Source organism: Spea bombifrons, chromosome 2 (genome assembly GCF_027358695.1).
Source record: "Spea bombifrons isolate aSpeBom1 chromosome 2, aSpeBom1.2.pri, whole genome shotgun sequence".
In the NCBI taxonomy this organism is placed as follows: Eukaryota; Metazoa; Chordata; class Amphibia; order Anura; family Pelobatidae; genus Spea; species Spea bombifrons.
In genome coordinates this window covers 50,851,833-50,867,205 of record NC_071088.1, presented here as the reverse complement: position 1 = coordinate 50,867,205, position 15,373 = coordinate 50,851,833, and the positions used below count along the sequence as shown (strand labels likewise).

Sequence of the window (15,373 nt, the reverse complement as noted above, 5' to 3'; positions counted from 1 at the left end):
GGACATAGCATTTGTCACGGAGCTGGCTAGTCCGACCGACTACCTCCGCTGTCTTGTGCTCCCTCAGCCTGGGACAACACACTTTCCCCGGTTCCCCAGTCACTAGCCGAGACTCAGTGTAGGGTAAAACCAAACGAAGACTGATTTATTTTGGACACACAGGGCTGGATATATCCAGCAAAACACACATTTACATAAAATAAGATATTGAGACACAAACTGCCCCCCTTAATCTGCCTCCCAGAGACAACAGGGGCACTAACTAGATTAACAATACAATGGGGGGGGCTGATTTATACAACATTAAACTGAAACAATGGCAGTCACTCCCTGGTTGCAGATCCTGGCTGTATGCTGGAGATAATCCCCTCAGCTAGTGATGAGATGGTACTGCTGGGGGTAGCCACAAAAGTCTTTACAAACCCAGGGCCCATAGTCAATAGGGAGGAGGCAGATTCTGGTATTGTTCTGTAGGCAGAGTAGTGGTGTAGCAAGAGAGGATGACCCACAGCAGCCCCTGGAATTCTGATACCACATCCATGTCCTCGTCAAGGCGACCGAACTCTGCCGTCCTGTTGGTTAATCCCGGTAGAAAGTGAGTGTCCCTCAGACTAAGAAGCAATCCCACTGCTTGCCACCAATGTCACGGAGCTGGCTAGTCCGACCGACTACCTCCGCTGTCTTGTGCTCCCTTAGCCTGGGACAACACACTTCCCCCGGTTCCCCAGGCACTAGCCGAGACTCGGTGTAGGGTAAAACCAAACGAAGACTGATTTATTTTGGACACACAGGGCTGGATATATCCATCAAAACACCCATTTGACTGAAGGGCAGGGCAGGTTCATAAAGGCAGGGTAATCACAGGTAACAAGGCCCAGCTGGATGTATTGGCTAGGGCTCAACCCAGGTAACAAGGCACACCTGAGTTCTGAGTGCTCCAGAGGGCGGAGGGCAGCCACTAGTGGTAGCAGATTTAAACACCACAGGTATAAAAAAAAAAGCCATGGTTCAGGCAGCGAAAAAGTGGTTCCTGACAGTACCCCCTCCCCAAGGAGCGGTCACTGAATGCGAACAGTCTGAACAAAATCTGTACACCTTTAATAAACTGAGCAGAAGGGTGTACTTAACGTGATTTCTTCTTTTTCTTTTTCGGTAAAGCTTGTTCACAGATCTCCAGGTCTTCATTTCTGATTATATTGCCATTAGAGGTAATAACACAATCAAAGGAAAGGTTATCTGTGGTGCAATCATAGGTCAAATTGGGACTGGATGCTGAAGAAGTTGATGAGAAGGTATGATTCAGTGCTTTCTCTTTCCATGTTCCAGGGGTCACATAGCTGCCCTGTACCCAGGGCACTACTGGGGGCAGGGGGGTAGTACCAGAACTGCACTGGTTCAAAACAGGAGAAGCAGACTTGGTATGGGAAGCACTGATGGAAGGTCCCTTCCTCCTCAGAGATGGAATAGGGTCATGTATCTTTGCTATCAGTCCAGAGGAGATATTAGGGGCTATGGTAGTCTCTGGTGTATCACACTTTGCTGAGGTAAGAGTGATAGGAGTTGCAATCATGGCTGAACAGAAAGCAATAGGAAGTTCATCCATATGGGAGCAACCCACACTGCCACAGACTGTAGAATCACAGAAGCTGCATTCCATCACAGAACAGTCATCAGGCTTCAGCTGGACATCCACTGGAGTTTGAGAAGCATTAGGAATCACCAGGGGTGGTATATACTCCATGGGTTCACTGTCCTGGGGAATAAAGCTACTTCCCCTTTTAGGAGAGCTCTGTGCTTGTGACGTAGACTGTTCAATCAGTACAGAGGGTTTGGGAGGTTTCAGAGGACATTGGGTGATCCAGTGTCCCTTTTTGCCACAGTAAAAGCAAGCCTCATCATCACGCCTTTGTTGCAATTCGGTTGTGGTAAGGGGTTCACGTTTCCTAGAAGATTCCTTTTTCATACTGGTAACAGGCTTGTTGGATTTCTCAGGTGTAGGTGAATGGTCTTCATGAGGACACAAAGCAGGGAGTCCGCTTGGAAGGACGCATAGCAGGGAGTCCGCTTGGAAGGACGCAAAGCAGCGAGTCCGCTTGGAAGGACGCAAAGCAGCGAGTCCGCTTGGAAGGACGCAAAGCAGCGAGTCCGCTTGGAAGGACACAAAGCACCGAGTCCGCTTGGAAGGACGCAAAGCACCGAGTCCGCTTGGAAGGACGCAAAGCAGCGAGTCCGTTTGGAAGGACGCAAAGCAGCGAGTCCGCTTGGAAGGACGCAAAGCAGCGAGTTCGCTTGGAAGGACGCAAAGCAGCGAGTCCGCTTGGAAGGACGCAAAGCAGCGAGTCCGCTTGGAAGGACGCAAAGCAGCGAGTCCGCTTGGAAGGACGCAAAGCAGCGAGTCCGCTTGGAAGGACGCAAAGCAGCGAGTCCGCTTGGAAGGACGGAAAGCAGCGAGTCCGCTTGGAAGGACGCAAAGCAGCGAGTCCGCTTGATCAGGACGCAAAGCAGCGAGTCCGCTTGATCAGGACGCAAAGCAGCGAGTCCGCTTGATCAGGACGCAAAGCAGCGAGTCCGCTTGATCAGGACGCAAAGCAGCGAGTCCGCTTGATCAGGACGCAAAGCAGCGAGTCCGCTTGATCAGGACGCAAAGCAGCGAGTCCGCTTGATCAGTACGCAAAGCAGCGAGTCCGCTTGATCAGGACGCAAAGCAGCGAGTCCGCTTGATCAGGACGCAAAGCAGCGAGTCCGCTTGATCAGGACGCAAAGCAGCGGGTCCGCTTGATCAGGACGCAAAGCAGCGAGTCCGCTTGATCAGGACTCAAAGCAGCGAGTCCGCTTGATCAGGACACAAAGCAGCGAGTCCGCTTGATCAGGACGCAAAGCAGCGAGTCCGCTTGATCAGGACGCAAAGCAGCGAGTCCGCTTGATCAGGACGCAAAGCAGCGAGTCCGCTTGATCAGGACGCAAAGCAGCGAGTCCGCTTGATCAGGACGCAAAGCAGCGAGTCCGCTTGATCAGGACGCAAAGCAGCGAGTCCGCTTGATCAGGACGCAAAGCAGCGAGTCCGCTTGATCAGGACACAAAGCAGCGAGTCCGCTTGATCAGGACACAAAGCAGCGAGTCCGCTTGATCAGGACGCAAAGCAGCGAGTCCGCTTGATCAGGACGCAAAGCAGCGAGTCCGCTTGATCAGGACACAAAGCAGCGAGTCCGCTTGATCAGGACACAAAGCAGCGAGTCCGCTTGATCAGGACACAAAGCAGGGAACCAGGAACAGTACAGGTGCCGAGCCACAGCAGGAAGATCCATAGACTTCAATACAAAGGCCCTGACTGAAGGGCAGGGCAGGTTCATAAAGGCAGGGTAATCACAGGTAACAAGGGCCAGCTGGATGTATTGGCTAGGGCTCAACCCAGGTAACAAGGCACACCTGAGTTCTGAGTGCTCCAGAGGGCGGCCACTAGTGGTAGCAGATTTAAACACCACAGGTATAAAAAAAGCCATGGTTCAGGCAGCGAAAAAGTGGTTCCTGACAATAGCATTAAACATGGACATAGCATTGCACATAGAGATAACATTAAACATGGAGATAGCATTAAACACTGACACTGCCTTACACATGGATAAAGCATTAAACATGGACATAGCATTTGTGACAGTGTAAACCCCAGGGAGATGCTTAGTGTGGCATTTGGGTACAGGTGCTATCCAGATCGTAAATATGGGTCCCTGGGGTGGAGCAATTGGAGAGCAGGGTGGGCCAATGCTCCGTTTCCCCATGCTGTGGAAATTCCATGCCGAGTTTTCCAGGAGGCAAGAAATCTGCAGGATCTGGTCCGGGATTCCTATGGGGCCGGCATCAGGCACAGGTGCTGGACATTAAAAGCCCCTGGAGCTTGATACTCAGAGAGACTGTTGGGGTAAGAGGAAGTTTCCCTGTGCTCCTAGGGTAAGGAGAGGCCCCGAAGAAGAGAATCCCTGAGCCAAGTGAGGCAATACCTGCCTGGACGTTTTGTGTGTTGTCTGGGGGAGGTTTTCCAGAGCCTGGCGTAGCTGGGTCTGGCTGGGAGGTTGAGGTAGTGGGTGATTAGGCTGGTCAGTCTGCACCAGCATAGTTCAGTTAGAGACATACCATGCAACAGTCAAACAGTGGTTTTTGGGGTTTAAGCGGTTAAAATAAAGTGAATTTTTTTTTTCTTTTTTTTTTTTTGTTTTTCGTTTTTTTTTTTTGGTTCCTGCTTTCTGCCCACAGACCATAGCAGTGCTTTGCCCGCATCCTCCACCATATGTGACAAACCCTATAGCATGAGGGCCATACATGTCACTTTTAGGGGTCCTAAGCACCTAAGTCCTCTAGGGCAATTAGAGCCAGGAACAGCAGCTCATTTTTTTTTGTTTTTTTTTTCGTTTTTTTTTTTTTGGTTCCTGCTTTCTGCCCACAGACCATAGCAGTGCTTTGCCCGCATCCTCCACCATATGTGACAAACCCTATAGCATGAGGGCCATACATGTCACTTTTAGGGGTCCTAAGCACCTAAGTCCTCTAGGGCAATTAGAGCCAGGAACAGCAGCTCATTTTTTTTTGTTTTTTTTTTCCTCCTTATTTTAACCGCTTAAACCCCAAAAACCACTGTTTGACTGTTGCATGGTATGTGCCCTTGTGTATTGCTGGCTGAAATACATATCTTATGGAGGATGGCCTTGATGTGTTTGTGACGACTTATTGATGATCAGGACGTGAAGTTTCTTTTTGCTGGATAAAAGTATTGCATATCTGTGAAACCTGCAAAAGAAATGTCCAGGCAGGTATTGCCTCACTTGGCTCAGGGATTGTCTTCTTCGGGGCCTCTCCTTGCCCTGGGAGCACAGGGAACTTCCACTTCCCCCAACAGTCTCTCTGAGTATCAAGCTCCAGGGGTTTTTAATGTCCAGCACCTGTGCCTGATGCCGGCCCCATAGGAATCCCGGACCGGATCCTGTGGACTTCTTGCGTCCTGGAAAACTCGGCATGGAATTTCCACAGCATGGGGAAACGGAGCATTTCCCACCCTGCTCTCCAATTGCTCCACCCTAGGGACCCATATTTACGATCTGGATAGCACCTGTACCCAAATGCCACACTAAGCATCTCCCTGGGGTTTACACTGTCACACATTACACATAGAGATAACATTAAATATGGACATAGCATTAAACATGGACATAACACTACTCATTGAGATAGCATTAAACATGGAGTTAACATGCAACACATCGGAAGGATTTCATTTTGGAATGTATCGATTTTATTTTGAAAAATAACTATTTCTTGTTTGAACACCAGTTTCAGGACACAAAGCAGGGAACCAGGAACAGTACAGGTGCCGAGCCACAGCAGGAAGATCCATAGACTTCAATACAAAGGCCCTGACTGAAGGGCAGGGCAGGTTCATAAAGGCAGGGTAATCACAGGTAACAAGGGCCAGCTGGAGTAATTGGCTAGGGCTCAACCCAGGTAACAAGGCACACCTGAGTTCTGAGTGCTCCAGAGGGCGGCCACTAGTGGTAGCAGATTTAAACACCACAGGTATAAAAAAAGCCATGGTTCAGGCAGCGAAAAAGTGGTTCCTGACAATAGCATTAAACATGGACATAGCATTGCACATAGAGATAACATTAAACATGGAGATAGCATTAAACACTGACACTGCCTTACACATGGATAAAGCATTAAACATGGACATAGCATTTGTGACAGTGTAAACCCCAGGGAGATGCTTAGTGTGGCATTTGGGTACAGGTGCTATCCAGATCGTAAATATGGGTCCCTGGGGTGGAGCAATTGGTGAGCAGGGTGGGCCAATGCTCCGTTTCCCCATGCTGTGGAAATTCCATGCCGAGTTTTCCAGGAGGCAAGAAATCTGCAGGATCTGGTCCGGGATTCCTATGGGGCCGGCATCAGGCACAGGTGCTGGACATTAAAAGCCCCTGGAGCTTGATACTCAGAGAGACTGTTGGGGGAAGAGGAAGTTTCCCTGTGCTCCTAGGGCAAGGAGAGGCCCCGAAGAAGAGAATCCCTGAGCCAAGTGAGGCAATACCTGCCTGGACGTTTTGTGTGTTGTCTGGGGGAGGTTTTCCAGAGCCTGGCGTAGCTGGGTCTGGCTGGGAGGTTGAGGTAGTGGATGATTAGGCTGGTCAGTCTGCACCAGCATAGTTCAGTTAGAGACATACCATGCAACAGTCAAACAGTGGTTTTTGGGGTTTAAGCGGTTAAAATAAAGTGAATTTTTTTTTTTCTTTTTTTTTTTTGTTTTTCGTTTTTTTTTTTGGTTCCTGCTTTCTGCCCACAGACCATAGCAGTGCTTTGCCCGCATCCTCCACCATATGTGACAAACCCTATAGCATGAGGGCCATACATGTCACTTTTAGGGGTCCTAAGCACCTAAGTCCTCTAGGGCAATTAGAGCCAGGAACAGCAGCTCATTTTTTTTTGTTTTTTTTTCGTTTTTTTTTTTTGGTTCCTGCTTTCTGCCCACAGACCATAGCAGTGCTTTGCCCGCATCCTCCACCATATGTGACAAACCCTATAGCATGAGGGCCATACATGTCACTTTTAGGGGTCCTAAGCACCTAAGTCCTCTAGGGCAATTAGAGCCAGGAACAGCAGCTCATTTTTTTTTGTTTTTTTTTCCTCCTTATTTTAACCGCTTAAACCCCAAAAACCACTGTTTGACTGTTGCATGGTATGTGCCCTTGTGTATTGCTGGCTGAAATACATATCTTATGGAGGATGGCCTTGATGTGTTTGTGACGACTTATTGATGATCAGGACGTGAAGTTTCTTTTTGCTGGATAAAAGTATTGCATATCTGTGAAACCTGCAAAAGAAATGTCCAGGCAGGTATTGCCTCACTTGGCTCAGGGATTGTCTTCTTCGGGGCCTCTCCTTGCCCTGGGAGCACAGGGAACTTCCACTTCCCCCAACAGTCTCTCTGAGTATCAAGCTCCAGGGGTTTTTAATGTCCAGCACCTGTGCCTGATGCCGGCCCCATAGGAATCCCGGACCGGATCCTGTGGACTTCTTGCGTCCTGGAAAACTCGGCATGGAATTTCCACAGCATGGGGAAACGGAGCATTTCCCGCCCTGCTCTCCAATTGCTCCACCCTAGGGACCCATATTTACGATCTGGATAGCACCTGTACCCAAATGCCACACTAAGCATCTCCCTGGGGTTTACACTGTCACACATTACACATAGAGATAACATTAAATATGGACATAGCATTAAACATGGACATAACACTACTCATTGAGATAGCATTAAACATGGAGTTAACATGCAACACATCGGAAGGATTTCATTTTGGAATGTATCGATTTTATTTTGAAATATAACTATTTCTTGTTTGAACACCAGTTTCAGGACACAAAGCAGGGAACCAGGAACAGTACAGGTGCCGAGCCACAGCAGGAAGATCCATAGACTTCAATACAAAGGCCCTGACTGAAGGGCAGGGCAGGTTCATAAAGGCAGGGTAATCACAGGTAACAAGGGCCAGCTGGATGTATTGGCTAGGGCTCAACCCAGGTAACAAGGCACACCTGAGTTCTGAGTGCTCCAGAGGGCGGCCACTAGTGGTAGCAGATTTAAACACCACAGGTATAAAAAAAGCCATGGTTCAGGCAGCGAAAAAGTGGTTCCTGACAATAGCATTAAACATGGACATAGCATTGCACATAGAGATAACATTAAACATGGAGATAGCATTAAACACTGACACTGCCTTACACATGGATAAAGCATTAAACATGGACATAGCATTTGTGACAGTGTAAACCCCAGGGAGATGCTTAGTGTGGCATTTGGGTACAGGTGCTATCCAGATCGTAAATATGGGTCCCTGGGGTGGAGCAATTGGAGAGCAGGGTGGGCCAATGCTCCGTTTCCCCATGCTGTGGAAATTCCATGCCGAGTTTTCCAGGAGGCAAGAAATCTGCAGGATCCGGTCCGGGATTCCTATGGGGCCGGCATCAGGCACAGGTGCTGGACATTAAAAGCCCCTGGAGCTTGATACTCAGAGAGACTGTTGGGGTAAGAGGAAGTTTCCCTGTGCTCCTAGGGCAAGGAGAGGCCCCGAAGAAGAGAATCCCTGAGCCAAGTGAGGCAATACCTGCCTGGACGTTTTGTGTGTTGTCTGGGGGAGGTTTTCCAGAGCCTGGCGTAGCTGGGTCTGGCTGGGAGGTTGAGGTAGTGGGTGATTAGGCTGGTCAGTCTGCACCAGCATAGTTCAGTTAGAGACATACCATGCAACAGTCAAACAGTGGTTTTTGGGGTTTAAGCGGTTAAAATAAAGTGAATTTTTTTTTTCTCTTTTTTTTTTTTGTTTTTCGTTTTTTTTTTTTGGTTCCTGCTTTCTGCCCACAGACCATAGCAGTGCTTTGCCCGCATCCTCCACCATATGTGACAAACCCTATAGCATGAGGGCCATACATGTCACTTTTAGGGGTCCTAAGCACCTAAGTCCTCTAGGGCAATTAGAGCCAGGAACAGCAGCTCATTTTTTTTTGGTTTTTTTTCGTTTTTTTTTTTTGGTTCCTGCTTTCTGCCCACAGACCATAGCAGTGCTTTGCCCGCATCCTCCACCATATGTGACAAACCCTATAGCATGAGGGCCATACATGTCACTTTTAGGGGTCCTAAGCACCTAAGTCCTCTAGGGCAATTAGAGCCAGGAACAGCAGCTCGTTTTTTTTTCGTTTTTTTTTTTTTGGTTCCTGCTTTCTGCCCACAGACCATAGCAGTGCTTTGCCCGCATCCTCCACCATATGTGACAAACCCTATAGCATGAGGGCCATACATGTCACTTTTAGGGGTCCTAAGCACCTAAGTCCTCTAGGGCAATTAGAGCCAGGAACAGCAGCTCATTTTTTTTTGTTTTTTTTTCCTCCTTATTTTAACCGCTTAAACCCCAAAAACCACTGTTTGACTGTTGCATGGTATGTGCCCTTGTGTATTGCTGGCTGAAATACATATCTTATGGAGGATGGCCTTGATGTGTTTGTGACGACTTATTGATGATCAGGACGTGAAGTTTCTTTTTGCTGGATAAAAGTATTGCATATCTGTGAAACCTGCAAAAGAAATGTCCAGGCAGGTATTGCCTCACTTGGCTCAGGGATTGTCTTCTTCGGGGCCTCTCCTTGCCCTGGGAGCACAGGGAACTTCCACTTCCCCCAACAGTCTCTCTGAGTATCAAGCTCCAGGGGTTTTTAATGTCCAGCACCTGTGCCTGATGCCGGCCCCATAGGAATCCCGGACCGGATCCTGTGGACTTCTTGCGTCCTGGAAAACTCGGCATGGAATTTCCACAGCATGGGGAAACGGAGCATTTCCCACCCTGCTCTCCAATTGCTCCACCCTAGGGACCCATATTTACGATCTGGATAGCACCTGTACCCAAATGCCACACTAAGCATCTCCCTGGGGTTTACACTGTCACACATTACACATAGAGATAACATTAAATATGGACATAGCATTAAACATGGACATAACACTACTCATTGAAATAGCATTAAACATGGAGTTAACATGCAACACATCGGAAGGATTTCATTTTGGAATGTATCGATTTTATTTTGAAATATAACTATTTCTTGTTTGAACACCAGTTTCAGGACACAAAGCAGGGAACCAGGAACAGTACAGGTGCCGAGCCACAGCAGGAAGATCCATAGACTTCAATACAAAGGCCCTGACTGAAGGGCAGGGCAGGTTCATAAAGGCAGGGTAATCACAGGTAACAAGGGCCAGCTGGAGTAATTGGCTAGGGCTCAACCCAGGTAACAAGGCACACCTGAGTTCTGAGTGCTCCAGAGGGCGGCCACTAGTGGTAGCAGATTTAAACACCACAGGTATAAAAAAAGCCATGGTTCAGGCAGCGAAAAAGTGGTTCCTGACAATAGCATTAAACATGGACATAGCATTGCACATAGAGATAACATTAAACATGGAGATAGCATTAAACACTGACACTGCCTTACACATGGATAAAGCATTAAACATGGACATAGCATTTGTGACAGTGTAAACCCCAGGGAGATGCTTAGTGTGGCATTTGGGTACAGGTGCTATCCAGATCGTAAATATGGGTCCCTGGGGTGGAGCAATTGGAGAGCAGGGTGGGCCAATGCTCCGTTTCCCCATGCTGTGGAAATTCCATGCCGAGTTTTCCAGGAGGCAAGAAATCTGCAGGATCTGGTCCGGGATTCCTATGGGGCCGGCATCAGGCACAGGTGCTGGACATTAAAAGCCCCTGGAGCTTGATACTCAGAGAGACTGTTGGGGGAAGAGGAAGTTTCCCTGTGCTCCTAGGGCAAGGAGAGGCCCCGAAGAAGAGAATCCCTGAGCCAAGTGAGGCAATACCTGCCTGGACGTTTTGTGTGTTGTCTGGGGGAGGTTTTCCAGAGCCTGGCGTAGCTGGGTCTGGCTGGGAGGTTGAGGTAGTGGATGATTAGGCTGGTCAGTCTGCACCAGCATAGTTCAGTTAGAGACATACCATGCAACAGTCAAACAGTGGTTTTTGGGGTTTAAGCGGTTAAAATAAAGTGAATTTTTTTTTTTCTTTTTTGTTTTTTTTTTTTGGTTCCTGCTTTCTGCCCACAGACCATAGCAGTGCTTTGCCCGCATCCTCCACCATATGTGACAAACCCTATAGCATGAGGGCCATACATGTCACTTTTAGGGGTCCTAAGCACCTAAGTCCTCTAGGGCAATTAGAGCCAGGAACAGCAGCTCATTTTTTTTTGTTTTTTTTTCCTCCTTATTTTAACCGCTTAAACCCCAAAAACCACTGTTTGACTGTTGCATGGTATGTGCCCTTGTGTATTGCTGGCTGAAATACATATCTTATGGAGGATGGCCTTGATGTGTTTGTGACGACTTATTGATGATCAGGACGTGAAGTTTCTTTTTGCTGGATAAAAGTATTGCATATCTGTGAAACCTGCAAAAGAAATGTCCAGGCAGGTATTGCCTCACTTGGCTCAGGGATTGTCTTCTTCGGGGCCTCTCCTTGCCCTGGGAGCACAGGGAACTTCCACTTCCCCCAACAGTCTCTCTGAGTATCAAGCTCCAGGGGTTTTTAATGTCCAGCACCTGTGCCTGATGCCGGCCCCATAGGAATCCCGGACCGGATCCTGTGGACTTCTTGCGTCCTGGAAAACTCGGCATGGAATTTCCACAGCATGGGGAAACGGAGCATTTCCCACCCTGCTCTCCAATTGCTCCACCCTAGGGACCCATATTTACGATCTGGATAGCACCTGTACCCAAATGCCACACTAAGCATCTCCCTGGGGTTTACACTGTCACACATTACACATAGAGATAACATTAAATATGGACATAGCATTAAACATGGACATAACACTACTCATTGAGATAGCATTAAACATGGAGTTAACATGCAACACATCGGAAGGATTTCATTTTGGAATGTATCGATTTTATTTTGAAATATAACTATTTCTTGTTTGAACACCAGTTTCAGGACACAAAGCAGGGAACCAGGAACAGTACAGGTGCCGAGCCACAGCAGGAAGATCCATAGACTTCAATACAAAGGCCCTGACTGAAGGGCAGGGCAGGTTCATAAAGGCAGGGTAATCACAGGTAACAAGGGCCAGCTGGATGTATTGGCTAGGGCTCAACCCAGGTAACAAGGCACACCTGAGTTCTGAGTGCTCCAGAGGGCGGCCACTAGTGGTAGCAGATTTAAACACCACAGGTATAAAAAAAGCCATGGTTCAGGCAGCGAAAAAGTGGTTCCTGACAATAGCATTAAACATGGACATAGCATTGCACATAGAGATAACATTAAACATGGAGATAGCATTAAACACTGACACTGCCTTACACATGGATAAAGCATTAAACATGGACATAGCATTTGTGACAGTGTAAACCCCAGGGAGATGCTTAGTGTGGCATTTGGGTACAGGTGCTATCCAGATCGTAAATATGGGTCCCTGGGGTGGAGCAATTGGAGAGCAGGGTGGGCCAATGCTCCGTTTCCCCATGCTGTGGAAATTCCATGCCGAGTTTTCCAGGAGGCAAGAAATCTGCAGGATCCGGTCCGGGATTCCTATGGGGCCGGCATCAGGCACAGGTGCTGGACATTAAAAGCCCCTGGAGCTTGATACTCAGAGAGACTGTTGGGGGAAGAGGAAGTTTCCCTGTGCTCCTAGGGCAAGGAGAGGCCCCGAAGAAGAGAATCCCTGAGCCAAGTGAGGCAATACCTGCCTGGACGTTTTGTGTGTTGTCTGGGGGAGGTTTTCCAGAGCCTGGCGTAGCTGGGTCTGGCTGGGAGGTTGAGGTAGTGGGTGATTAGGCTGGTCAGTCTGCACCAGCATAGTTCAGTTAGAGACATACCATGCAACAGTCAAACAGTGGTTTTTGGGGTTTAAGCGGTTAAAATAAAGTGAATTTTTTTTTTCTCTTTTTTTTTTTTGTTTTTCGTTTTTTTTTTTTGGTTCCTGCTTTCTGCCCACAGACCATAGCAGTGCTTTGCCCGCATCCTCCACCATATGTGACAAACCCTATAGCATGAGGGCCATACATGTCACTTTTAGGGGTCCTAAGCACCTAAGTCCTCTAGGGCAATTAGAGCCAGGAACAGCAGCTCATTTTTTTTTGGTTCCTGCTTTCTGCCCACAGACCATAGCAGTGCTTTGCCCGCATCCTCCACCATATGTGACAAACCCTATAGCATGAGGGCCATACATGTCACTTTTAGGGGTCCTAAGCACCTAAGTCCTCTAGGGCAATTAGAGCCAGGAACAGCAGCTCGTTTTTTTTTCGTTTTTTTTTTTTTGGTTCCTGCTTTCTGCCCACAGACCATAGCAGTGCTTTGCCCGCATCCTCCACCATATGTGACAAACCCTATAGCATGAGGGCCATACATGTCACTTTTAGGGGTCCTAAGCACCTAAGTCCTCTAGGGCAATTAGAGCCAGGAACAGCAGCTCATTTTTTTTTGTTTTTTTTTCCTCCTTATTTTAACCGCTTAAACCCCAAAAACCACTGTTTGACTGTTGCATGGTATGTGCCCTTGTGTATTGCTGGCTGAAATACATATCTTATGGAGGATGGCCTTGATGTGTTTGTGACGACTTATTGATGATCAGGACGTGAAGTTTCTTTTTGCTGGATAAAAGTATTGCATATCTGTGAAACCTGCAAAAGAAATGTCCAGGCAGGTATTGCCTCACTTGGCTCAGGGATTGTCTTCTTCGGGGCCTCTCCTTGCCCTGGGAGCACAGGGAACTTCCACTTCCCCCAACAGTCTCTCTGAGTATCAAGCTCCAGGGGTTTTTAATGTCCAGCACCTGTGCCTGATGCCGGCCCCATAGGAATCCCGGACCGGATCCTGTGGACTTCTTGCGTCCTGGAAAACTCGGCATGGAATTTCCAGAGCATGGGGAAACGGAGCATTTCCCACCCTGCTCTCCAATTGCTCCACCCTAGGGACCCATATTTACGATCTGGATAGCACCTGTACCCAAATGCCACACTAAGCATCTCCCTGGGGTTTACACTGTCACACATTACACATAGAGATAACATTAAATATGGACATAGCATTAAACATGGACATAACACTACTCATTGAGATAGCATTAAACATGGAGTTAACATGCAACACATCGGAAGGATTTCATTTTGGAATGTATCGATTTTTTTTTGAAATATAACTATTTCTTGTTTGAACACCAGTTTTACCGTCATCTATGTGGGACAGCCATGGGTGCCAGGTTCGTGCCGAGTTACGCCAACCTTTTCGTAGCCGAATGGGAAGCAGAACAGATATGGCACAACAATCCATTTGAAGCAGACCTGGTGCAGTGGAAGAGATATATCGATGACGTGTTAATTATATGGAGGGGAACACTGGATAAATTACATCAATTTATAGAATACATCAACCAGAACCAATACAACCTAAAATTTACTTTCAACATACTAAAGCAAAGTGTTGAATTCTTGGATGTGGAACTATTCACAGAAGGCAATGCTCCAGAAATTATAAAAATGCTACCGATGCCAATGGTTTCATTGATTACACAAGCTGTCATCACCCAGCATGGTTAGATAACATCCCCACGGGGCAGATGATGAGAATAAGGAGGAACTGTACACGGGACCAGGACTTTATAAAACACACCACAGATATTAAAAGTAAATTTAGGGAGAAACACTATCCAATAGAGTTATTAGCGAGAAGTCAACAGAAAGTGGAACAAATGGACAGATCTCATCTACTAAAAGGAAAGCCCGAACATAATATGAACAAGAAAGATTTCAGTTTTTCATTCATTAAGGAATATAATACTAAGGCTTACCACATTAAAAAGATATTGCGGAAACACTAGCATGTCCTGAAGAGCGATGACATTTTAGGTCCCCTCTTACCGGAAAAACCTCAAATCGTATACAAAAAAAACAAATAATTTGAAAAACATTTTCCTCCCAACAAAGAAAACAGAAATTAATTTTAATACCTTTCTGGGCAAGAAACCCATTGTTTTTTGCCCATGCGGTAGGTGCAAGATGTGCACCTACCTACCAAGGAAAACAAACAGTTTTATCAGTAATAGGACAGGGACTACATACGAAATTAAGAAATTCATCACCTGCACCACCAAATCTGTAATTTATTTATTACAATGTCCATGTGGTGCACAGTATGGGGGAAGAACAACCAGACCACTTAAAGGAAGAATTTAGGAACATCTTGGGAACATTATGAATTCAAGCATTAAACACGGTGTTCCGCGATACTGTAATTCATGTCCTGTTTTCTCAATTAATCAATTTTGAATCATGGGAATAGACACTGTACCCCCAAATTGGAGAGGAGGGAATAGTGCAGAAAACATTTCAAGAAAGGAAACTAAGTGGATCTTTAAATTAGGAACATATAAAAAAAGGAGGCTTGAACATAAACTTGGATATTCACGCTTTCACCTAAGGGATCCTAACCCCCATTTGAAATAAATAGACACAGACTACTTATTCATTCATGGGTTCTTCAATATTACTTTTTACTATACACAATTCCAATATTTCAGATTTTGTATTATTGTTTGGCATATTGCTCTCTTTTCTGTGGATTCATATAGACATTTATGTATAAACAAAACCCATAGTATGTTTAGTTATAGTTCATATATCCACGTTTAATGCAATCACATCCTTAAACGTTTACATCCTATAGCGTTTATACTTAGCGTTCATGTTAATCCGTCTTCAAATGTCATTTCTTAACATCTGCACTGCACAGCACAGCAGGACACTAGGACATGATGCAACACCAAGAAAAGAGACAGCCCTACG

At 46.8% G+C, this 15,373-nt stretch overlaps 1 long non-coding RNA gene across 1 annotated transcript; it reads right to left on the bottom strand.

Moving 5' to 3' along the window:
* Positions 1–13,734: 13,734 nt before the first annotated feature.
* On the bottom strand, positions 13,735–15,373 carry LOC128475155 (uncharacterized). Its single transcript, XR_008346451.1, has 3 exons — positions 15,264–15,373; positions 14,380–14,458; positions 13,735–13,873 (listed from the first exon to the last, which is right to left on the bottom strand). It is a non-coding gene; the product is annotated as an uncharacterized LOC128475155 (long non-coding RNA).